The sequence below is a fragment of the Thermobia domestica genome, chromosome 5 (assembly GCF_964235325.1).
Source record: "Thermobia domestica chromosome 5, izTheDome1.hap1.1, whole genome shotgun sequence".
Lineage (NCBI taxonomy): Eukaryota > Metazoa > Arthropoda > Insecta > Zygentoma > Lepismatidae > Thermobia > Thermobia domestica.
The window spans coordinates 206,127,521-206,152,702 of record NC_137458.1 but is presented as its reverse complement, the minus strand read 5'-3'; the positions used below and the strand labels follow the sequence as shown (position 1 = coordinate 206,152,702).

Sequence of the window (25,182 nt, the reverse complement as noted above, 5' to 3'; positions counted from 1 at the left end):
TAACTACACAAAATTTCGCAGATATCAGGCAGGAAACACCCAAGATTTTTAGAACGAAGAAACGCGATTTTCTGAAAGCTAAAATTAAGGAACTTGAAGATAATAGTGAAAATAAAAACATCCGGGACATGTATAAGGGAATCAACGAATTTAAGAAAGGCTATCAATCTCGTGCTTATATATTAAAGAAATCTGACGGTACAGTTCTCACTGACACGGATAGCATCTTAAATAGATGGAAATATTTCTTTGACAAATTGCTTCACACGCAATCAAAAACTAGTGTGCGTGGAGAAAAGGTGATACACACCGCAGAACCGTATATTCCAGAACCCAACCGAATAGAAATAGAAAACGCTATAAAGAAATTAAAGAAACACAAATCTCCGGGTGTAGATAAGATTCCGGCTGAGTTAATTTTAGCTGGAGGCGAAAAATTGTGGAACAAGATACACAAACTCATTCTCCTTATCTGGAAGAAGGAAGAATTGCCACAAGAGTGGAAAGAATCAATCATTGTTCCAATTCACAAGAAAGGCGACAAAACTGACTGTAATAACTATCGAGGCATTTCTCTTCTGTCAACATCCTATAAAATCCTTTCAAATATTCTGTTAGCAAGACTGACCCCATATGAAGATGAAATTATTGGAGATTATCAGTGCGGATTTAGACGAAATCGATCAACTATCGACCAAAAATTTACCATTCGCCAAATACTCGAAAAAAAAGTGGGAATACAATACCCCAGTTCATCAACTATTTATTGATTTTAGAAAGGCGTACGACTCGGTTAGGAGAGAAACATTATACAACGTTCTTACAGAACTTGGAATACCGAGAAAGCTAATTAGATTAATTAATATATGTTTAAATGAATCCCAAAGTAAAGTCCGGGTAGGAAATTTTTTGTCCACGAGCTTTCACGTCGAAAATGGCCTGAAACAAGGAGATGCGATGTCGCCATTATTATTTAACTTCGTTCTGGAATACGCTATAAGGAAAATCAAAGATAGCAACCAGGGCCTAGCGTTGAACGGTATTCACCAGGTTATGGCATATGCTGATGATGTAAATTTAATAGGGGATGATAGGAGAACAATAGAAAGAAATGCAGAGATCTTATTAAACGCTTGCAGGGACATGGGTTTAGAAGTAAATGCAGAGAAAACTAAATACGTGGAAGTGCGTCGGGACCGGAATACATCAAATTATGGATGCGTTAAAATATTAAATAATACTTTTGATAAAGTGGATAGTTTCAAATATCTAGGATCAATATTAACAGGGGAAAATCATATTCACGAAGAAATTTAATGTCGACTAAAAGCGGGGAATTCGTGTTACTATTCGGTTTAAAATCTCTTGTCGTCGCGAATTCTGTCGAGGAATTTGAAGCTTAAAATATACAAAACGATAATTATGCCTGTTGTTCTGTATGGCTGCGAAACATGGTCACTTACTCTGCGGGAAGAACATCGGCTGAAAGTATTTGAGAACAAGATTCTGAGACGAATATTCGGACCCAAGAGGAATGGGAATGGGGAATGGCGGAAACTTCATAACGAGGAACTACATAATTTATATGGTCTACCCAACATTGTTAGGGTCGTCAAGTCTAGGAGGCTTAGGTGGGCGGGTCATGTAACTAGAATGGAAGAAAGTAGAAACGCTTTCAAAGTCTTGACTGGAAGACCAATGGAAAACGACCATTAGGAAGACCTAGGCGCAGATGGGAGGACAATATTAAGATGAATCTCGCAGAGATTGGAATCCAAAGTAGAAACTGGATGCAGTTAGCTAAGGATAGAAGTCAGGGGATAGCTTTTGTAAACGCGGCATTGAACCTCCGGGTTCCATAGGCCATAGAGTTAGTATGTTATGTTTTTATATGTCGTATAGTGCATCATAAATTTCATCAATGTATTAATAATATGAAGTAAAATGTAATGGGTTGTGAATAACTCATACCTTCTTCATTAAAACTCCACATTTTTGGTAACTCGTCATTAGGTCAAGTTCAAGATACTTGTCTGTAATATAATCTAATAATTTTATTCAATAAGCTACAAAGTACACATTACATGCAAAAAATAATAATCACATTGAAAGCAGTAACCTGATTTCCTTTTTTAAACAAATTGATACAATGGGAATTAACAACAGTGAATTTGTCTCTTCCTGTAGTACAGAAGTAGTGGCGGTTTGTTGTAGAGCTACCAGCAACCATAAAAAAAGCGGCAGATGTTAAATCCCGATTTCGCTAATGTGAATAATTAATACTCATAGTTATTTATATGATGAAAATGGTTATAAAAAGTCAATCAATGAAGTGCTAGTGTCTGTGTGAACTATATGTGTAGTGTATTGTAAAATGTAAATAAACAACAAAAAGTTTATAAAACTAGGTGACAGGACACCTTGTTAATTAATAAAAAAATACTATCATTTTTCCTGTGTGAAGTTGGCCCCCCAAAACTTTGGGCTACACGAGATCTTTATTGGGCCAGAAAGTACTTCATTTGGGCTGTTTGGGCTAGCAATTTTTACCGTTTGGGCTACTCTGGAAACAAACCTACAGCCTCACAAAGTTTGAGGGGCCAACTTCACGTGAGCCCCCAAGTGCTTGGGCCAGACGAGATTTTTATTGGGCTGGGTAGTACTTCGTTTGGGCTGATTGGGTCAGCAACTTATAGCGTTTGGGCTATTATAGTTTCCGAAACATGGGCTATTAAAACTCCTTGAAAAGTGATTTTCCTGCTTATTTTGTCAGGGCAACTTCACTAATATGACATTTCTGACAAATACGTTTACTAGAATTGGCAATACTTTGTGTCGACTAGCAGTATAGCAAAGTTCAAGATTTGGGCTGTATTTGAAATAGTTGGACCTTCACAAAGTTTGGGGAGGCCAAGTTCAAGCTCTTCCAAGTGACTGGACCTGACGGAAATTTTATTGTGTTGGATAGTATTTCTTTTGGGGTGATTGGGTCAGCAAGTTTTAGTGTTTTGGGCTATTAAGATTTGGTCTGTATTTGAAAGAGAGTTAGACCTTCAGATATTTTGCTACCGGAAATAATAGGTTTGAATCTAATAGGTACTGATTTTTTTTAATCTTATAAACTGTTTGGACTATACATCGGTGGAACGCCAAAATGGTGAAGAAAGATGCAATGTTCCACACATTATGCAAGAGGTTATGACAGAATTTCGTAATTATTAATTTTTACGATAGTACTCAATTTACATTTTGCAGTGGTTGGAAGTGGTCACCCAAAACCATTAAAATGATTCCGTGCAATTTCGCACTGTGCAGTTTCACATAGTGCTCATTATCGAGCAATTTCGCACCGTCTTCGTTATCGGATTAATCATTCTGCAGGTGTGGTGCATTCCCACAAGGTCCACCTTTCAATCATGTGATTCATCCTGAAACAGCATTCACTATAGGGTGAGGGAGAACAGAACAAATGTCAACTAAGTACAAACACAAACTGAGCAAACACAAGTTAAAATAAATATGAACAATTGAATTAATACTACCTCAATTGAGCCGATGGCTTCAGCAGGCTGGGTTGAAATGACTCCATCGGCTCGGTTCCGCTCGATAGTGAATGAGCTGTGACCCGAGCAGCTCGAGCCGTTGGCAGCCCTAAATCCGGGCCGAGCAGTTTTGAACATGTTTGTCCGATGCCCCATAACTTTTAACGATTTTTAGCTCGAGCCCGAATATTTGCTTCTCCGGAACTCAAACCGAGAACCTCGTAAACGGTGTCATTGCCTCCTAGACTCGCCTCGGATTTTGGTATTCAGATATAAACCGCCTTTCCTCTTTATACGTTGTGTTAATAATAATAATAATAATAATAATAATAATAATAATAATAATAATAATAATAATAATAATAATAATAATAATAGTAATAATAATAATAATAAAGTTCTAGCAGTAGTAATATCATCGATAACAATTATATTGTCTATGTAGGATACTTGAAGAAAGTACTTGAAATTGCACACAGGATTTGGCTCGATTTGGCTCAACTCGACTCGAAAAACCTGAATTTGGGTCGAGTTAGAGAAAATTATCGGAAACGAGTTCTCGACTTAAGCTTAAAGATGTCTGTTTCGAGTCGAGTCGAGTTTCAAAAGAACTCGCTCGAACTTGCTCCTACCCATCTTCAAAAACTGGAATAAAGAACTATGAATTGTACAAAATGGATTGACGATGTACGGAAGTATGAATGTTCCACCTCAGCGATGTGCTGTTCACTCGGAAAATATCAAGACGACAAGGTTCGTCTTCAAATCGCCTTGGAGTATAGAGCTAATGTTTTGTGTTTCACAAATAACAACGCTTTTCTCTGCTTTTGAGCGGGCACGTTTTTTTCGATTTTTGAACTTTCTGACTGAATTCTCTGATGTGCTGCTTATTTTATTATTTATTTATTTTAATTTGTGATTGTTCTATATCCTATTTCTAATTATTACAATTTTTATGTTCCTTTTCTGTTCTTATTATTTATTTTCATTTGCTATTCTTTTTTGCTTTCATCTATTTCAATTTGCGATAATTTTTATTATTTTTCTATTTATTTCAATTTCATATTGTTTATGTTATTATTTTCTCTCCTTCCTTACTATAACTTCGGTTTGCTTATCTTTTCTTCTGTCTTGTTCTTAAATTATTTTAATTTCCGGTTATTTTGATTATTCTTTTTGTGAAAGTGAAACATTTCCTAGCTCTCCTCCTGTAATGCTAATTGCAATTGTTCATATTTAACTTGTGTTTGCTCTTTTTCTGTTCTTAGTTGACAGTTGTTCTGTATCCTCACTCCTCCTATAGTGAAAGCGTTTTCAAGATAAATCAAATGATTGACAGGTGGACCGTGTGAAAGTGCACGACACCTGCAGAATGATTAATCCGATGAACAGGACCGTGAGAAACTCCACGTCACCATTAAAATGTAAGTCATGTAATTAGACTCCTATTTATTTACGACTATACCTGCGGGCACCGTGATCGCCTTTGGACGGGGGCATCGCCCCGGTTGCCCCAGCCTTGTTACGCTCTTGGACAGAGGATGCATATGCAAGACCAAAACCAGGACTAAATGTGTAAGAATACCAAGACTGCAAACACTCCAGCAAAAACTTGACCCACCTGCGTTGATACTTTTATAAATAGGCGAAAAACATAGAAAAGCTTTATACTTCAAATTCATAATTTTGCATTTCGTTTTCAGCAAGGTGGAGCAGAAGGATTCAAGTACTTCCCTAGAAACATGAAGTACTCATCGTAATCTTTTGAAATAAACAAACTGAGAAAAAAGGATTGCTTTCTTATTGCTTTCCCTATATACAATATAATGTGGATGAATATTCGGCTTAAAAATTACAAAGAATTGTTAATAATAATAATAGTAATAATAATAATAATAATAATAATAATAATAATAATAATAATAATAATAATAATAATAATAAATAATAATAATAATAATAATAATAATAATAATAATAATAATAATAATAATAATAGTAATATAAAGAAGACTAGTTAGAGTACTGTATGCTCCTTGAGACTCCATTGGGAATCAAACCTGGAACTTTCTGCATCAAACACAGGTATATATTATCCTTGTATTCACAAAAGGCTTACGTACAAAGGAAAGAATGAATGGATATAAAAATTATTTGGACATATTTCTTCAAGGTTTGACGCAATTCAATTATGTATGTAGTATATATTATTTTCACCAGTGTCTTATTCATAGGTTAGTTTACCGTATATAACCATTGCAATTGTAAAGTTATTGCTTTTATAATTTATTAGGACAGTAATTGTTTTCCAACAAAATAAGTTTAGGGGATTAAAGTCGATAACTACTTACGCAAAATTAACGCTGTCAAAAATTGAGATTCACAAAATCCGGATTTAGAATTTAAACTAAAACCGAAATCCGGATTTCCGATAATGAAATGTCAGAAACCGGAATTAGAGTTTCGAATAATGAAATGTCAAGAACCGAAAACGGATTTCGTATAATGAAATGACAAAAGCTGAAATCCGGATTTCGTATAATAAAATACTAAAATCTGGATATCTGCATATTGGGCAGCATTAGACAAAATCTTATGAAAAAAGAATTCCAAATTGAATTACATGAAGACGAAGAAAACATAGCATATTTGAGTTTATAGTAACTGGTATCTTAATCTATCTCAAATTAATTGGCACAAGTATCATCTCCATTATAAATAACATTCAAAGAATTAAAAAAAGAGAAAAATGTACTAATTAGTAAAAGTATTTGTCAGAAATATATTAGTGAAGATGATCCCGACAAAAGAAGCAAGAAAATCACTTTTCAAAAAGTTTAATAGCCCATATTTCGGAAACTATAATAGCCCAAACGCTAAAAGTTGCTGACCCAATCAGCCCAAACGAAGAACTATCCAGCCCAATAAAAATCTCGTCTGGCCCAAACACTTGGGGGACTTAACGTGACGTTGTCCCCTCAAACTTTGTGAGGCTGTAGGTTTGTTCCCAGAGTAGCCCAAACGCTAAAAGTTGCTAGCCCAAACAACCCAAATGAAGTACTTTCTGGTCCAATAAAGATCTCGTGTAGCCCAAACTTTTTGGGGGCCAACTTCACACAGGCATCAGTTTTGATTTTATATTGTTCACGGGTGTTATAGCAGATCACATAGTGATCACATAGCCCTCTTCTTATAAGGTAAGATTAGTTTTTCTTTTTGTTATTAAAGTGCAGAGATAAAATGTCAGTGAACAAGGAAGTTCACAATCTTAAGATCACGACGAACGACATGATAGTATCCAGTAATAATAAATAAACGAATCTGATAGTGATTCAATGGAAGTAACAGAACAACTTTCAAAAGCAAATCAAAATAAGCCTTTTTCTGATATAGCCTACAAGGGAAAAATAAAAATAATATATATAACAAGGTAGGAGACAACGGGTCAGAAGGACATTCGTCTACGGCACACATTAATAACGAACCTTCAATGGCTAACAAATATAATGACATTCACAACCCCCCATACATTGTATTTCTCAAAGTCAAAGAAACAGGACCCACTCACCCGATGGCGATTAGTCGCATATTATACCTTGCCGATTCCGGGCATTAGTAAATTCCAAAAAATAGGTCGATATCTAATGAAAATCCAATTCATAACCACACACGATTCCAATATGCTTTCCTTGATAATGACGTATTAACTTCAAACAAATGGCAAGCGTATATCCCAAACCATGCAGTGTCTAGCGTAGGTGTAGCAAAGGGGGTCCAAGAAGACTTCCATACCACAATTTTATGCCTATTATCAAAAAAAAAATATATATATATATATATACTTAGACCAATATAGACCAAAAAAAATCAGGATGGGCCCAGGTATATATTATTGGAACATCACAGATCCACAAAGTAGTAAACCGTGGGATCAAATTCAACACTGGAAACGCTCAGAAATTATAATTTTTTTAAAGCTTCGACTACACGGAACTAACACCAGCTCAATTATATTAAATCAATAAAAAAGACCCCCCTGGATGTTAGTATGGGAATGAAAAGGGTGATATAGAGCATATTCTTTTTAACTGCTCTTCCACTAGTAAATATAGAAACATTCTAATTGACGTAATCATGAAATATCATTTCATATCATTTCATTGGCCCTCACAAGGTCCAAAATCTTTTGGCATTAAATAATGCAAAAATCAATAAAGCTCTATACAAATTAACAATGTCAATATATAAAAGAGGAAAAAATGGACTAAAAAGACTGGAAATTACAATAATGACATATAAACTTCATCTTTAGGTACATTATATTTTCGCTGTAATTTTCAATCCGGTGAAAAAATTAATAATAATAATAATAACAAAAATATATAATATTTCAATCACAATATCTTTGGCAACAATCCTATAATTAGTCATAACAATTATAGGTAATTATTTCACCGGTTACTCAACAATTGTATAAAATTTTGAACAATTTAGTGTAAGCACATTTCTAGTGCTGTTGGCGAGACGGATTTTAACATCTGCGCCAGTATAAAACGCCTCTTTGGAGGTGATCAAGATCAAGATCAAGATGTAGTGGCCAATGGAACAAACTTGTTGCTTACAAAAACTGGAACCTAATAAACTTTAAGAGTATGTATAAATAAATGTTATAGATAAAAAAAACACCTAAAAATCTGTCTTAATCGCTACAAACATATAAAATTAGAGTCTCGCAGAAGGTATTGCCAACTCCCCAGAGTGAATGGGATTGTCCTACTTAATATATAAAACGATTGCATTGTCTCCAGCAAGCACTGTCAAAGTAGTGGAACAATCTGATGATAGTGTACATGGCGAGCGTATTGATAGCAGTTTTAAGGTAAACGGACAACAAATAAAAGTGAACTTGTGTGGTCGATTCATTTATATGTAGATTACACTCTGTATCTGCAATGCTGAAACGGCAACATCGAAGATATATTGTGCAATTAAATATTTTCGGGTATGGATGTATAGTAACACTACGAGACGTTCAGTGGCGTTCCCCAGAATTTCCACTCAGAGGGTCACGATGTATTGTTGGTCTATCAATGATGGGAACAATGACAAACAGAGGATTTTCATAATAGCCGTGTCCTCCAGTGCTCGTACGAAGAACCAGTAAGCGCCTAGGCAAGAGGATTTTCTAACTGACAAAACGACAACTTTAAATGCAATCGCTGCCACTTGATTCTCACTGTGAGCCCGATACTGGAAAAAAGAATTTTTGACGCAGGCATAGTTTTCACATTCATCTCACATACTTGCTCCTGTCAGCTGATCATCACCGAAGGGGTCTTTGATGTTATTAGGTGGAACACACTTTCCAGATAATGGCGGCTGCGGTTTTCAGTGACGAGTGCCTATTATATCTCGGAGACCACGATGGTCATGTTGATGTCATTATATTCCCATATGAACGAGAAAAAAAGACCTGTGTTCATGATTTTCATACAGGACATACTGATTGGGAACCACTGCATTAATGAATAAATAATCTTATAAATAAGACAGTGAAACTGTATCATATTTAAAAAATAACATAGAAAGTTGTTGAACAAGAGATTACCCTAATTTGCTGGCCATGGTATGAAGAAGTTCAGAGTCATGTTCTTAATTTAAACGTGAAACATTGCAATATACACTTGAATATATTATAATATAACGTGTTTCCTCTAAACCATCAATGAGCATCACACAGCTTGTTTACACGTTTGGAGTTGAAATATCAAGATTTCTAATTCAGTTAAGCAATACTTGACATCCACTAAAGTACTTCATTTGCTTTAAATGCATTTACGTTTGTTGCACGAAAGCCATAATGACTATGCCATTAGCGTTACATTCAGAGAATGCTCATTCTGTAAAGTGTGCCTAAATTAGTGAAGGTAAAAAAATAAATAAAAAAGGACGGTTTATGTTATTCTGTTGCCGTGGTATCGTATTGTTTGGCGTGATGGTAGCTACATGTTTACGAGATAAGACAATCGGTTAAGTGGAAGAACTAAGTTATTATATTGTTTTGACAATAAGCAAGTGGAGTAAATCACAGGCAATAAAGAAGCCACTTACGGTTAATGCCAATAAGTTGTATAAGCAAATTGGTGACATCTAAAACAGAATTATGGTGTCACTGGTAAATAGCAAATTAATTTTATGATTGAAATTTTAAATGTTATTAGTGTTTAACGAAAAAATGGAGATGACATACCAATCAAGAGAACTCATTCGACGAACAAAATTATATGTTTGAGTATAGGTTCTCATGCATGGGAAGAAAAAATGGCATTCATTTGAAATCACCCAATTTCAGATTAAAAGTTGGCTGATAAGATTTAATATTTTTATTTTTGTATGCGAAGCTGTACTATACAGGGTGGCCCAAAAGTAGGTCCGTGCGGATCACCACATTGCATTTTATTTAATTTCTTGTTATCCATCAGGTAGCCTTAGTTTCTTTATTTGTTCTTAATGTTTTTACTTACATCTTAAGCTTATATCTTAACAGTAGCTAGTCAATAGTCAGATTGATTGGCAAAACACAGGAATATGTAACTGACTCGGAGGGCATTATATCACTGTATTCGCTAAATTACCAACATTACAGATTTTTAAAAACAAAATACAAAACTCCTGTACTTTGAATCAAATACGGCGCGTGTATTATACTCGTAAACAAACTAAAAGCAAATCAATTGCTGCGTAGTAACCGTGGTTAAGTGGTCAAGGCGCTCGACCAGTAATCTGAGGATAGTCAAATCGAATCTGATCCACGAACGATCAGTATTTTTTTCACTTTAGAATTTTTGGTGGCGATTGATCGGCGATAACACACGTTTTATTTTCTTGTGATATTTGAAAACTTGGATGTTTCAATACTTGAACTATCAAATCTTCAGGGATAATAATAATAATAATAAACTAATAATTATTATTATGTGATAAAAGATTAAAAGTTCGGAGCTCATTATTGCTCAGGGCATAACATTACAACCAGAAATGTAACATTTGGCAAGAATGTGTCGGTTTGTTTAGTGTTGCTCACGGGAAGAGGAACTTCTCATCTCATTTCTGAAACAAAATAAACAAAATTGGGACGAGATTATCATTTTACATTCAAGACGAGAAAAGGATAAATCAAATTATTGTCTCGCTTTGGAGATGGAAATCGAGAGGAGACGAAAAGTATCGTAAACATTTCTCTTTCTATCTCGATTCTAGAAATAGTGTATGTCCATGCTTTAAGTAACAATTGCTTTGTAGACTGAATCTTATACGCTATTTTGTTACCTCGTATTTCGGAGCTCATTGAATTTATTATGGTATGTGTAGGTATTTTTGTAGCAAAGTTTTTATAATTACTTCTTAATATCCGAAAAGTTAGTATATTATATGTCTTACTGTTCAGTAATATTCAGTTATTTTTATTGCAGTTATTTTCCCCAAAGCGTATAGTAGAATACTTTCTACATGAAACTTCAGTAGAAAGTTTTGCTTTAAAATTTTGGTAGTTGCAGAGGTGTGTCCTCCCCCCGGAGTCCCTCCCGAAATCCCGGTTATCTGCAAGTTTTGCCTAATTTTAGGCAACTTAAAAAATTTTAATACCATTTCTATTATTAATACCATTATTTTATTTGAGCATATGAGGGCAAGTATTTTTGCTAACTTCAAATACCCTTATTTCAATGCAGTTTATTTTATTATGAACCATTGCTTAATTCTATTATAGAATTCTTCATAATATTTGCCATATTATCTTCGACGTTTTCAAGTGTAAATGTATTATTTTTTCATTTCTTTATATAACGAAATGTAATGCCATAGTGACATTTTGCACTATGCTCTCTGTTTCGTTACGAAATAAATTTAAGTATTTTATATCTAAACGAAAAATAAAATTAGTTATATTTAATTCCAGAAATAAGCATGATGGAAGCCAATATGCTGACCACACACAAAACAATTTAAATCCATCTGGGGTCATAGCTAATTACGGAATACAATTTAAGAAAATTCAATTTATTTTTGAGCTGTAAACTTATTCATAGCTTTTTATTAATAGTCAAGCCTAGAACAGTTTCACGCTTGTAAAATTCTACTTCATCTTGTTCGCTTGACAATAAATATATAAATAAATACTTGCAGAAAATCGAATGACACCTTAAACTGTAACCAAAGGTTTCTTTTTACTGGAGTCCTACCTGATCAATGAAAAAATAAAAATAAAAAAAAAGTAAAATAGTAGGACGAAGATTTGAACATGAGTCCCGGAGTGGGAATTCTATATGGATCCAATGAGCGACGGAATAAGATACACAAGTCATCTACTCTATAAGTATATGACAATAACCGTAAGCTTCACGCTGTGAAAGAACATTGTTTTTTTCTTTTTATTAAGTTTACGATATTTCTATAGTGTCTTGTGTGAATTACAAAGAGAGAGATCATGCAGTTATTGATTAGGTTAGGGATTGAGCTTTTAAAACCTTTAATTAAATCTCGAGGTGCTAGCAAGGAATGGGTACCGATTTCATTCTCATAGTAAGGGGCTAAAGATACTATCCCGCGGAAAACATGCATTTTCTTATGTGGCAGACAATACATTATACGTATATCAATAGTTTAGATTTCCGCCTTAATGATGTAATATTATACGTATATACTGTATAGTAGCAGTATATACGTATGTGTAGTATATACGTATACGTATATAGTAATATTATACGTAAGTTGATGTATATAGTCTGTATTTTCAACACAATTTATATATTCGAAATTTCGCACTATCGCTGCGTTTTGCAAGTGCCAGGTTAAGATTTATCATCAGTTACCCGGTTGATGTTCTATTTTAGAATAGTACAAGTTCAGTGCAAAAATTAAAATTTGGACGGTAAAAATCCCATCAAAACTTCATACACAAAAAAATGAAAAGTTAAAACCACACAAAATGACTACCACTATAGCAGATCATTTATTTGTGATTTCAACACCAACATTCTCTTCCAAGCATATCAGAAATAATTAGTAACTGACAGGGTGAATTTGCATTTTTTTATTGTATGCTATGACCAAAGCTTTATGCGGTATATTCGGCATTTATACTAAGTAATAAATAACGTGTTATTTTTTCTGTAATCGGCCATAACAAGCAATGGCACCTAACCTTGACGCGTGCGCAAACTAGTTGCCATGCACACCATTTAGTGAATGTATATTTGTTATGGATAATATCCATATATTTTATGTATGAATGTCTACGCCTTGGGAAACGGCTGACACCGATTTAAAACATATACCTATTACATGTAACAAATCTACGTATCTATAAAGTAGCTCTATCTGCATAATAGTTACGTATAATATACGTGATGTGCTGTGTGGATCTTTATCTTCGGCTATTTTAAAAAAAGTGAGCTAGCAGTGGCCAAACTCTCAGTGATTAGTGGTTGTGCCCAGTGAGGCTTTTCCTCATCATCAACATACGTACACCATATCACAGTTTCAGTTTTCTCCACCGAAATCGAAAATATCATTACCTTCGGCTGTTTTCAAAAAAAGTGGCCCTTAGCGGCCAGTCAGTGATTGTTGGTTGTGCTTATTGAGACTCTTTCTCAGGATAACAAGATCTACAACATATCACGGTTTCAGTTATTTTCACTGAAATCCAACATATCGTTATCTTCGGCTCTTTTCAAAAAAAGTGTCCTTGTAGTGTCCAAACGGTCAGTGATTGGTGGTTGTGCCCATTAAGACTTTTTCTCAGGATGACAACATATCACGGTTTCAGTCATTTTCACTGAATTCCAGCATATCGTTATCTTCGACTGTTTTCAAAAAGGTGGCCCTGTATAGACCAAATGGTGAGTGATTGGTGGTTGTGTCTATTGAGACTTCTTCTCAGGATTAAAATATCTACAACATATCATGGTTTGAAGGAATTCCAAGGAAATCGTATTTCCATAAGGATTGTGTTATTTTCACTGTATGTGTAACCTTGGCTTTACTCAAGTTATTTAAGTAAGAAGTATGTTTGTCTGAGTAAGGTCCATGGATATGATGTAATCATTTTCGCAATACTAGTATTGAAATGAATAATAATAATAATAAAAACTTTAAGATTACATTTTCTTAGACTATGGATCTCATTAACTGCTGGGCCACTTATACGCTTTTTTCTATGTAACGAATGATCGGAAAGCCAAAGAATGCCGTTCTTTACATAAGCCCAATCGTATTTCATGATATAGATCGGAGCCCATCATGAATAAATAAAATAACTTATTTTATATACTTTCGATCAATATAAATGAATAAACATCTAACTTTTGCCAACTACAGTAATTGTATAAAGATAGCAATGTACTCAATATATTCTATCATATCGGATGTTCAAAGCTTATAGAGACCGTCAATTTCAACTACTGTTCTGTAATGGTTTCCCTGTGAAGTAATAAAGGAAATTATATTGCGGGTCTTGTTTGCTCGGTTATAATTTGTCCGAATTTCCGCTACAAGACCAGTCTTTTGAAGTAATGTGGTATGATGTATTTAAACTGTGGGAACAAGAAGATAAGAGCTATATTAATGTAAAATGAATTGATAAATTTAGAGGAAAAATTAATCTACATTTTCTCTCTTAGTTCAGGAAGTACATAACGTGACAAATTGATTTGAAGAGTTCTCATTATGCCACGATATAGAATTGACCTTGTGTCTTACAGCCGAAAGAGATCAATAGTGCGACTCTTTGTGTGTGCTCACGCTATAGTATACTTTGTACTTGATTATATTTGTGATAACAGGTTGTTTATGAATGTGTTGTGTCCAATGCGTAAGAATACAAATACAGATTTAAAATATCTTTCCTTTGCTCTAGTTAAGAATACTCTGTGTCGAATGTTTGGGTCAGTTTCTCAACGAATCAAACAAGTGCATACTTTAGTAAGTAGACTATCATATTTACTTTCTTCTATTGCATTTCGAGAGGTTATTTCTCATTTTTAAGGTCGAAGAACTACGAAGGATGACTCTGAATTTACATTTCAGGATATCAAGTACATATAAGATTGAAAATGGTTCCTTTTAAAATAAGTAAATCTGAAGTGAAAGGAATCTGAAGCATTGGTGTATCTACAGAGAGGGTAGGGAATGATAGTCCCCCGCTGCCGAAAGGAAACCTTTTCATAGGTTTAAATGTAAAATATTGCACTACATTGTTTTAATTTGAGGTAAAACAACGTATTTCAGGCCTTCAATAATCCTCAAGGAGATGATCCGCCTCCTCTAAACGACTCTTCTTATCGTTAGAGATTTCAAGTACTGCTTGAATTCCTTTTATACTTCTGTATTTGAGAATTAGCATATCATGTTAGCGTCTATGATACATAGATGAGGTGCAATAGTGAAATAAATAATCGTATATATGTGAATTCTGATCTATTATAAGAATTTTTCCGTCACTGTTAGGAGAAATCACAAAATAGATACAATCTGCTAGTTAACAATATATAGTTCTCCTATAGACACTGGCGTCGTTAGCTTTTTAAATCTGGGAGGGTCGGATGAATCATAATCAAAATCCTCTTTCCGAAAAAGTTTATATAGAAAATATTGTCCGACAAAGTTGTCTTAGTTTATTTAAATACATTTGACTAAAATCTGGGAGGGAAGCGCCCCCCCCGACCACCCCACTAACGACGCCCGTGCAGATGACATAATTCAATTAATAACCTATTGAGGCAGAACAAAAGCTATCACTTGGATCAAATCAGCAGCAAACGACATACTTTTTAACGCCATAAAAAATCGTATTTTTGAGTTTCCCGAAACCTATACATGAGGGTTTATTCTAATACACTTTGTCCAATCGGCATGATCTATCGATTGATATGGCATATGTCTCACCTCTGGAAAATATTTTATCTCGACAAAAATTAAAGTTTAAGAACTAATGATAATTTGGGTTTTATCACATTAATCATACTATGTACTGTGATCTTGTTAGCGTAATAATGAGAAAGGTAATGATATAATATTTCTGTATCAGCTTCGCCTTAAAAGGTGGCATAGCTCTTATACAGAATCAGTTTCTCGGTTTAGAAGAAAATAATTTTTGTCGAATCTACACATGAGTTTTCATACTGACATTTTAAATTTTTTACAACTTGATGATACTTATCGATTAGTTTATGTCTTGTCTTTGGATTTTCTTCATTAAACGCCAATATATATACAGGGTGGGCCATTTTAATTAATCCACGGAAATATCTGAAAAATGATAAAACATAGAAGAAATGTTTGAAGTAAACGTTATATATTGCTAAGGGGGAAAACCATTTCCGCCAAAAGTACCCCTCCCCACCCCCCGGAAATGGGGGTAACGGGGGGTAACTTTGAAATGTCAAATAGGAACATGGGTCGAGTAATACCTCGTTCGAAAGGTCTTGGAAAACTAAGTAACGCTGTACCAAAATTTGTTTCATATGGAGCACCAGTTTCAAAATGGCCGCCATGATATAGTTCGGAAACTTCAGTAGCCGTAGTATGAAAACCATGGGAGGTAAATGAATGGAACAAAATTGAAATACGTAAATATCATAGGGCATATCGAATGGTGTGGTCCCTGTGATCCCAGTGGCCTCCCTGAAGTGGTCTTGGGGCTAACTTCAAGATTTCAAATAGTAACATGAGTCGAGTGGTACCTCGTTCGATAAATCTTGCAAAATCACACATCTTGCAGGAGAAAACGATTGAGGTGAAATGGCAGTGTTCTCAAAAGGCCGCCGAAACATAGTATTAGTGTCAGAGAAAAGGTTTAGTATCCGTAGTATGAAAGCGATTGGAGATAAATCAACAGAAGAAAAACTGGAGTAGGTAACTGACGTAAGGCACATCGAGAGGTGTTGTCGGGGTGACTCCACTGAAAGGTATCCGGTGCCAACTTGAAAATTTCAAATAGCAACTTGAAGCGAGTAACATCATGTTACATAGACAAATGAATATCAAACAGCTTCTGTAAGAATATTTTCGACATGAGACGCGGTTTTCAAAATGATCGCCAAGAAATGGTGAATGTGTCTAAGAAAACGTCTAGTGACCCTAGTATGAATACGGGTAGAGATAAATGAAAATAACGAAAATTAAATAGGAAAATCACGGAGGCGTTCCAAGGCTCGAGAATGATACAACAGAGATAAAAATGTTAGAGTAAAATTGCCATAATGTATAGAGAGATATCCAAGTCCTGCAAAATAATCTTTTCCTGTGCTCTGTATGTGAGTGGGGTGGAAAGTAACTCCGTCGCCACAGAAACTTTTATGCAATGCGTGCTGGTTATTCGGAAAGCATTTCGGGGATATACGTACACACTGTTTCGTCCCTCAAGCTCACAATATGACATGAGTGCTAATAGTTAATCAAAATGTAACTGTGGCCAAGGGCGCCCATGTTGTGGTTTCCAAGGAAGGCAAGAGAAAGTGACATTTCAAATATAGTTTCAAATTTTGCTGTAGCTATTCTAAAAATTCTATTGAGTTTTCGATATTCCGAAGCACAATTTCCTCTAGGGGGGCGAGATCCCCCCTTGTCCCCTTATGGGCGCCCTTGACTGTGGCCATCCGCATTAACTGAGTGCACTAATTCTCTATCCCTGAAGTCTGCCTTAAAAACAGCATTGGGTAGGTCAAGCGTACGCCCGAACCGTTGTCCGGTCGGACATTGAAATTTGAAGTTAGCTCACAAGATCCCTTCAGGGAAGCCGCTGGGATCGCAGGGGTCACATTATTCGATATGCCCTATGATATTTACGTATTTCAATTTTGTTCCATTCATTTACCTCCCATGGTTTTCATACTACGGCTACTGGAGTTTCCGAACTATATCATGGCGGCCATTTTGAAACTGGTGCTCCATATGAAACAAATTTTGGTACAGCGTTACTTAGTTTTCCAAGACCTTTCGAACGAGGTATTACTCGACCCATGTTCCCATTTGACATTTCAAAGTTACCCCCCGTTACCCCCATTTCCGGGGGGTGGAGAGGGGTACTTTTGGCGGAAATGGTTTTCCCCCTTAGCAATATATAACGTTTACTTCAAACATTTCTTCTATGTTTTATCATTTTTCAGATATTTCCGTGGATTAATTAAAATGGCCCACCCTGTATATATATATATATATATATATATATATATATATATATATATATATATATATATATATATATATATATATATATATATATATATATATATATATATGAATTTCTTTTGGTACTTATCAGCAGTGATGATTTGTGGCGTTACCTCGGGAGGGATATTCCCCCATCCCGAAGCCAAAAAAATTTCTCCAAAGTACATTTCTAATCGTAGTCAACGTCGTTTACTAGTGTTTTATCAGTACTATTTTAAAACCTCTATGTACTTAAAGTATCCTCGCAAGAAATCTCCTGAAATCTTCATTACGTATCAGACTTGACTTATAATTCTTGTGTCTTTGTGTAACTAACTTTTCAAGTTCAATTCAAAGTTACATTTGTGCATTGTTGATTGTCAAAAGGCAACAAAAATGTTACACTGCTAATAATAATAATAATAATAATAATACCGGAGGTCTAACAAGGGACGTGTGCGAACCGTGACAGTTAGATATTTATGAAAATTCGTACTCTGACTAATTGCGGATCGCTAATCATCGTGGTAATAGTCACTCGGTGCGGAAGTGCCTTGTTTACCCGCTCAAGCAGTTACCGGGCAAGGCTGTGCCGAGTTATACCCCAATAGCGGCGGGAAAGGCAGAAAATGAAAAAGTATGCAGATAAGCTGATACCTACGGGAGGGGCCATGTGGCCAAGAACACGGCACTAGTGTCACACAAGCAGTGTTGCCATTCCAACACAAAATTATACTTTTTCAAATAAAGCGTATACCATTTTTTAGAATTAAAACAATTGGTACAGATAATAAGATAATAAGCAAAAGGTTGGTTATCAGTGTTGCCGAATAAGGGGGATATGAAACTGTAAAATTGAGAAATTATGCTGTACAATGAAACGAGCAAGTGTACAAGAACACAAGACTGCAGAAGAAACAAATGTATAGTAGGGAGTAAACTACAGTATGCACAGCATCCAGTGACTAATTTGCTTGATACAGGATTCGCCTAAAAAGGTCACATGCTAGAGTAGCCGTAGATAGATAAAGTCCCATGTGACATAATGCGGCATGTGAACAACAAGTCCTTCTGTAACGCAGCAATTCCAATGGCGTTTATGTGGAATCAATAGCTCGAACAGTTCCCGAGAGCTATAAAATGGACTGTCTTGGGGTTGCAACACTGCATAAAATCCTTTATGCCTTCCAAACCACAGAACAACGGCGTACCGCCTGAAAAGTTTACATAAAAGCTGGGGCATGAAAGGTAACAAGTCTGTAACAAGAAACTACGTCAGAATCGATTCACAAAGATTAATGACCTGTGATAGGTGTTAGTCGAAAGTATAGGAAACGTTAGCGTCTGAGACAACAATGAAAATAAAACACACTGCATTCATGTTGCCAGTAATATACAAGCGCAAAATATTTTAACATAATACACCAATACATACAACAGAAAAGCCATAGGTAGTATGGCAAAATATATACATTTCTCGCCCTAGCCGCATACTCGATATGATGTATCAAGCTCGTTAGTCACTGGATGGTGTGCATGCTGTGGTTGCATGCTGTGCATGGAGTGAAAGTAGTGTCCAACCAGACAATCCACAAAATGCTATGGAAAAATGGCTATTATAGTGGAAGAGTAAGGAAAAGGCCATATATTAGCAAGAAAAATCGTGCTCTTAGACGTGAGTTTGCTAAAAAGTGTATGAATGACCCATCTGTGGCTTTACTCCACATTCATGCGATGCCATCTGAGCCAAATAAATTTACTTTTGTTTCATCTGACCAGATGACACTATCCCAAAATTCCTGACTGTCATTTAGAAGCCTCTTAGTAAACTCACGCCTAAGAGCACGATTTTTCTTGCTAACATATGGCCTTTTCCTTACTCTTCCACTATAGTAGCCGTTTTTCCATAGCATTCTGTGGATTGTCTGGTTGGACACTACTTTCCCACGCACACTTTCTACTGCTGGACGAAGTTGTAGTTCACTAATTTTAGAATTTCGTTTGATTTCATTCACAATTATTCACTCATCTCTCTCATTTAGTTTCTTTTCTGGCGCCCCGCGCGGTAAATTTCTGGTCGAGACATTGTATTTAAATTTGTTCACAATGTACTGAATAATTGAATGGTATTTGTTCACAATTTTATCTATATTTCAAGGTGACACCTTTTAAGGCAAGGTTTACAATCACTTTCTTCAAATCGCTACTTAACTCCTTTCGACGCCCCATTTTCTTCAAAGCAAGTTCGTAGCATAAACTACCGTACACTTGTCTTTCGTAATGCACCTTGTGCCTCTAGAGCAGCATTTCCCAACCAGTGTGCCGCGGCACACTGGTGTGCCGCGAATGGGTCGCTGGTGTGCCGCGAAGAAATCGAAACAATATTATTAATTCTATAGCAATCAAATTGCAAGACATAGGGAAAAAGGAATATATGTATTTCACATTACTATGAACCTCTACTGTGAATCTACAGTTTTAAGTTCCATATTGTGTTACTTTTCATACTGTCTTTCATACTAAGTACCACACTGTATTAAAAATAAAAAATATTATTTTCATTGTTATGACCACTATTGCTTCTTTATTGTCGCAAACTATTTCATAACTTGAAATTTTAAAATATCATTCAATTCTTTCGGCAAAGCAAACATGCATACAAATTACCTACATTTGTGTTTTAAAAGTACAAGATATGTGTTTGTTCATTCGTTATTTAGTGATCTTCCTTCGTAATGAAAGGTTGGATAGTTTTCGAGAAAGAAAGTGTACTTTTAAAAACTTGAGTCCTATATCTTATTGCAATTGTTTTCTATTTTTAAATTAAAATGAAAAATAAGCATAATGATTTATTAAGGGGAAATACCAGTGATCGAATCGAGCTTTGTTCTCCGTGAGAAGGATGTCAGTAATCACAGAAAAAAATGCCACGGTATTTTATATATACATAATAATAATAATAATAATAATAATAATAATAATAATAATAATAATAATAATAATAATAATAATAATAATTCTATAAGTGTCCCGCGAGAATTCATGTTACACCTGTAGTGTGCCGCAAGTTGAAAAAGGTTGGGAAACGCTGCTCTAGAGGGTGACTACGTAGCAAGCCCAGAGAGACCAAGAAAAGGTATCCCCTTCTGAAAACAGTTGATGTACGAACGAGTACTATGTTGCACGATAAAAGTGACTTTTTGTTTTTTTCACTATTTTTAGGGTTTACATGTTACATTTGGTTCGTTGTTTTCATATAATGGTGCTTGTGATGTTTCCTTACAACATACTAAAACAAAGCTAGTACATGAAGTTCTTTTTGGCGGTTACAAAGCAATTTTTCCAGTATATTCACACTGTACGAACAAGTGTGTTACGTATGGTATATACACTCTTGTCACGTGTTGTCATATATTCTGTTACTTTGATATGGTCATATTTTCCTTGTTGTGCTAACAGTCTATAGACGGTCGAACAATATAGATAAAATGCTCTTTCTCATTGTTCGTCAGATGCGAATCATCGAACAGGAAATAAACACAATTTATAGTTTTCATTTCTTAAGTTTATTTTCAACGATCTAAATAAGATTAGTCTCTTCCAGACATGGTTAACAACGAAAACAAAAGGAAGAACAGGAAATTTACTATAGTATACAAGAATATAGAAAAATTTCAAAGTGTGGGTTGATGCTTTATTTCAATAAGATTCCTTTACGATAGGAAATAACTATTTTTGTACAACAAATATATTTTACTTTAATTTTGAAGATCAAAATAGAAACCTCATAACTATTAAAATCTTTGCGTAATTATACAATAATATATATTAGGATTATATATATTAAGGTGGTCTCTATTTTTCTACTCAGCGTTTTTAGTCTCACCTCCTAAAATGGTTCGGTATCATACCAAAGTACTCCGTGAGAAAAATGAGCTCAATTGAATAATATTAAAAGGTGTCCCAAGTGATCTCAAGTTTTCAATGTATTTACAATATGAAGTATGAGGTAAAGTTATTTTGTAAATTTAGAATGGCCAGACGGAATGACATAATAGTATAGTATATAATTCGTCATAAATAGTAACGAAGATAGATCCGCATTTTTACTGTATGGGTCTCTCATAGAGGCCATTTTGAAGTTCATCCATCTTAGATCGAGGTCCAAATTTTTTAATAGGAAGGGGTCATGTGATATGTTTTCGGGTGTTTTTAATTACAAACACTTATCTAACATTATATACAAGTTATCTGTAATCGTTTAACAGTTATTACCTTCATAATTTATATTCGTTAACTTACAATGCCCTTCCAAACGTACAGATACCTTTATTTTAAATTGTGAATTCATTGAAAACATAAGGTCGCTAGGGGCACTATTTAATGTTATTCAATTGAAATAATTTTTGAAGGGATTACTTTGGTATGATATGGAACTATGTATGGGGATAAGATTTTAAAAAACCACGAAGCTGCAAAGTAGATATACTGTTATAGAAGTTCTTGTTATCTTTATTTGTTGTTTTGTACTATAAATGAGTTCTTGATTGTGAAAACAATAAATCCTTTATGAGGCTACAATCAAGATGAAATAGAAATTAGACGTAAATATAATCTCTGAGGTTCTCAAAGTGTAGACCTTAAGCATTTATACATTCCTGCAGTCTAGTTTGTAGACTTAAGCACACGCTATCACTGATGCATAGTCTTTATTGTTAATATTTTCTTCACACGCTTCTCTTTCATACTTCGAACTTAACTTCTCTTGTAGTTAGTTACTGTACTAAGCTGTGATCAAGTATTGCAAACGCACTTGTGAGGTCAGTACAGATACACTACTTAGAAGTCTGACAGAAGATCCTCATCTTCTGGAGGGTTTTACCTTAAATTTTTCAAGGTCATTGTTGTTTCCACACACTGACCAACTGTTTCGTTGCTTTGCTTGGGGTGTACCACTTATCCTTCACCCGTATAAATATACCTTATGCGGTGCACACTTGTTCTTGCACCATGCATAAGCTACCAGCATTAGTTCAAGGCCCTACAGCTAAATCCGTAGCGGATGCAAAGCGAGATCACCGAAGTAATCGGCGTAGCCACCAGTTATCGGAGGGTAGTCTAGAGTCTGTTGAGAAGAGATCCCGCTCTCGTTCTCCTACCTTTCTCAAAGGTCCAGAAGATCCAGAACCAATGCAAACCACCGCATCAAATCCTCCCAGGTCCATTGTTGCTATGCAACAATCATATGCAGCCACTCTTGCTCGACCAAAGCTATATTCATTTCTTCTGACCAATTTCGATCCCAAGTATAGTAATACTCGCCATATCTTTAACCAAATCATCAAATACCTACCACGAGCCAGTATTCACCAGATTGTCTTCACCAGGGGTGGTGTTATTATCAAGTCCGAAGATGAAAATTTTGGTACAACACTTCGTAATAAGGCGAGTTACGAAATTTTCGGAAAAGCTGAACAATTATCGAAGCTTCCAGATAGAATCAAGCAAAATCCTCCACCTTCCAGAACACCCATGATGTCGGTTGTTATTAGAGGAGTGTTACCGGAAATAACTGATGAAGAAGTGCTTGAGGAATTAAAGGCTGAGGGAATTGAGGTGTCGAAATTTATTAGTATCAAAAATAATAACGGAGCAACATATATGATACGAGTTCTGACCACTTCCAAAGCTGCCATTGATACCTTGTTACAAGAGGGCGCGTTTATCTTTAAAAAGCGTCATAGGGTAGAACCATCTCGTACTAACCTACCTCTTCCAGTCCGGTGCGAGCGGTGTCAAGTATACAATCAACATGTGACTGCTAAATGTCCAAATGTTGGAAAATGTGGATACTGTACTGGCAATCATGAGACCAAAGACTGTCCGAATACATTAAAACCTCCTCAATGTTCTACTTGTTCAAGTGACAAACATCCGACATATAGGTATAAATGTAAAGCTAAACCGCCAGCCAATCCGGATCATCCTGAGATGACCGTCCCGCTCCGTACCACAGATTCAACCGTGCCTGTATCGCAATCTATCACATCTCCATTAATTGTTGAAAACTTTCTTCGATACATTACCCTTATACTGCAAAATATCTTTCCTTTTCAACGCCAACTTATTCTCGATCATGTTATTGCCGCAGCATCAGCTATCTTTCAAGTCAATCTGTATGCTACTTACTCCGGATGTGTTCATTTTCACATCGTACCCAAAGACACAGCAGTCTAACTCCATAACGTTGTATGTAAATATGGCTCTTACAATTCTTTTTATGAACATTCGCTCCTTAGCGTCACACCGTATACTATTTGAACAGTTACTGCTAGAGGAGAATATCGATTTCTTTCTACTGAATGAGACTACGCTCAAACCAGCCACATATATCCGCTTTCCTCGCTACAACTTTATTCGCTGTGACTATGCAGACAATAATGCACGAGCCCAAGGCGGTGCTGCAATCGGAATACGCCATAAAATCATCCATAGAGATCACTCCATTGCACTCCATTACCAGTTTCCAGAGCACTTAGTAACAACAGTTTACCTACCATATCTTGCACTAACTGTGGCTACAATCTACGTCCGTCCCGGTCATGTCATTCCTCTTGAGTTTTTCACGTATTTGTTTCAGCAATTTCGCCACCTATTAATATTGGCTGACACTAATATCCATCCGAGATAAAGAACTTTTTTCTCGGATAAAGAACTGTCCGAGATAGAGAACTTTTTCTCGACCATATATCACTTAATTTACATGGACATGTTCATCATTTACCAAAACATACGCGTCCAAGCAGCCAGACGACACCTGACGTTGTTATTAGCACGGCTTCAATTGTCGATAAATGCACCATACAAATTCTTGATTGTATAGGTAGCGGCCACCTTCCGATAAAAGAACTTGTCAACAATAAAAGACAACGAGCTGAACCAAGTTTAAGAACCATCAAGATATATGACAAGGCTAACTGGGATCAGTATCGCTCTGATATAGATGTCACTCTTGCTAATTTAGCACCACCTACAACTGAATTAGACCTTGAGAACGCCATCCATAGCATCGTAGAGGCTATAACAAGTAGCGCTGACAAACATATACCTCAGTACCACGGCAAGACATATCAGCCAATGTTACCTCCACAATACTTGGCTCTCGTTCGTAAATCTCGACATTACTTTCGGGAATACGAAACCCAGAGTATTTGACACAAGCCCGTAGATGGCAACGGACGGTAGCGGCTTAACTGGAGCAAAACCTGCAATCAGCTGAATACAGAATCACACCAATACGAAATATTGGAAGAAGTTTCAGCTTCTAACTGGTCAGAAAGTAAGTTCCAATTATCCTCTTCTACATAACGACCAGCCTTTACATACAGACAAAGAGAAAGCAGACGTTTTCGCCCCCATCTGCAGACAGTCT

At 35.6% G+C, this 25,182-nt stretch overlaps 1 protein-coding gene across 1 annotated transcript in view; it reads left to right on the top strand.

Annotated features, from left to right (window-relative positions):
* LOC145685372 (glutamate-gated chloride channel alpha-like) overlaps window positions 1-25,182 on the top strand; it is a 198,619-nt gene that overhangs the window by 10,650 nt on the left and 162,787 nt on the right. The window lies entirely within an intron of this gene.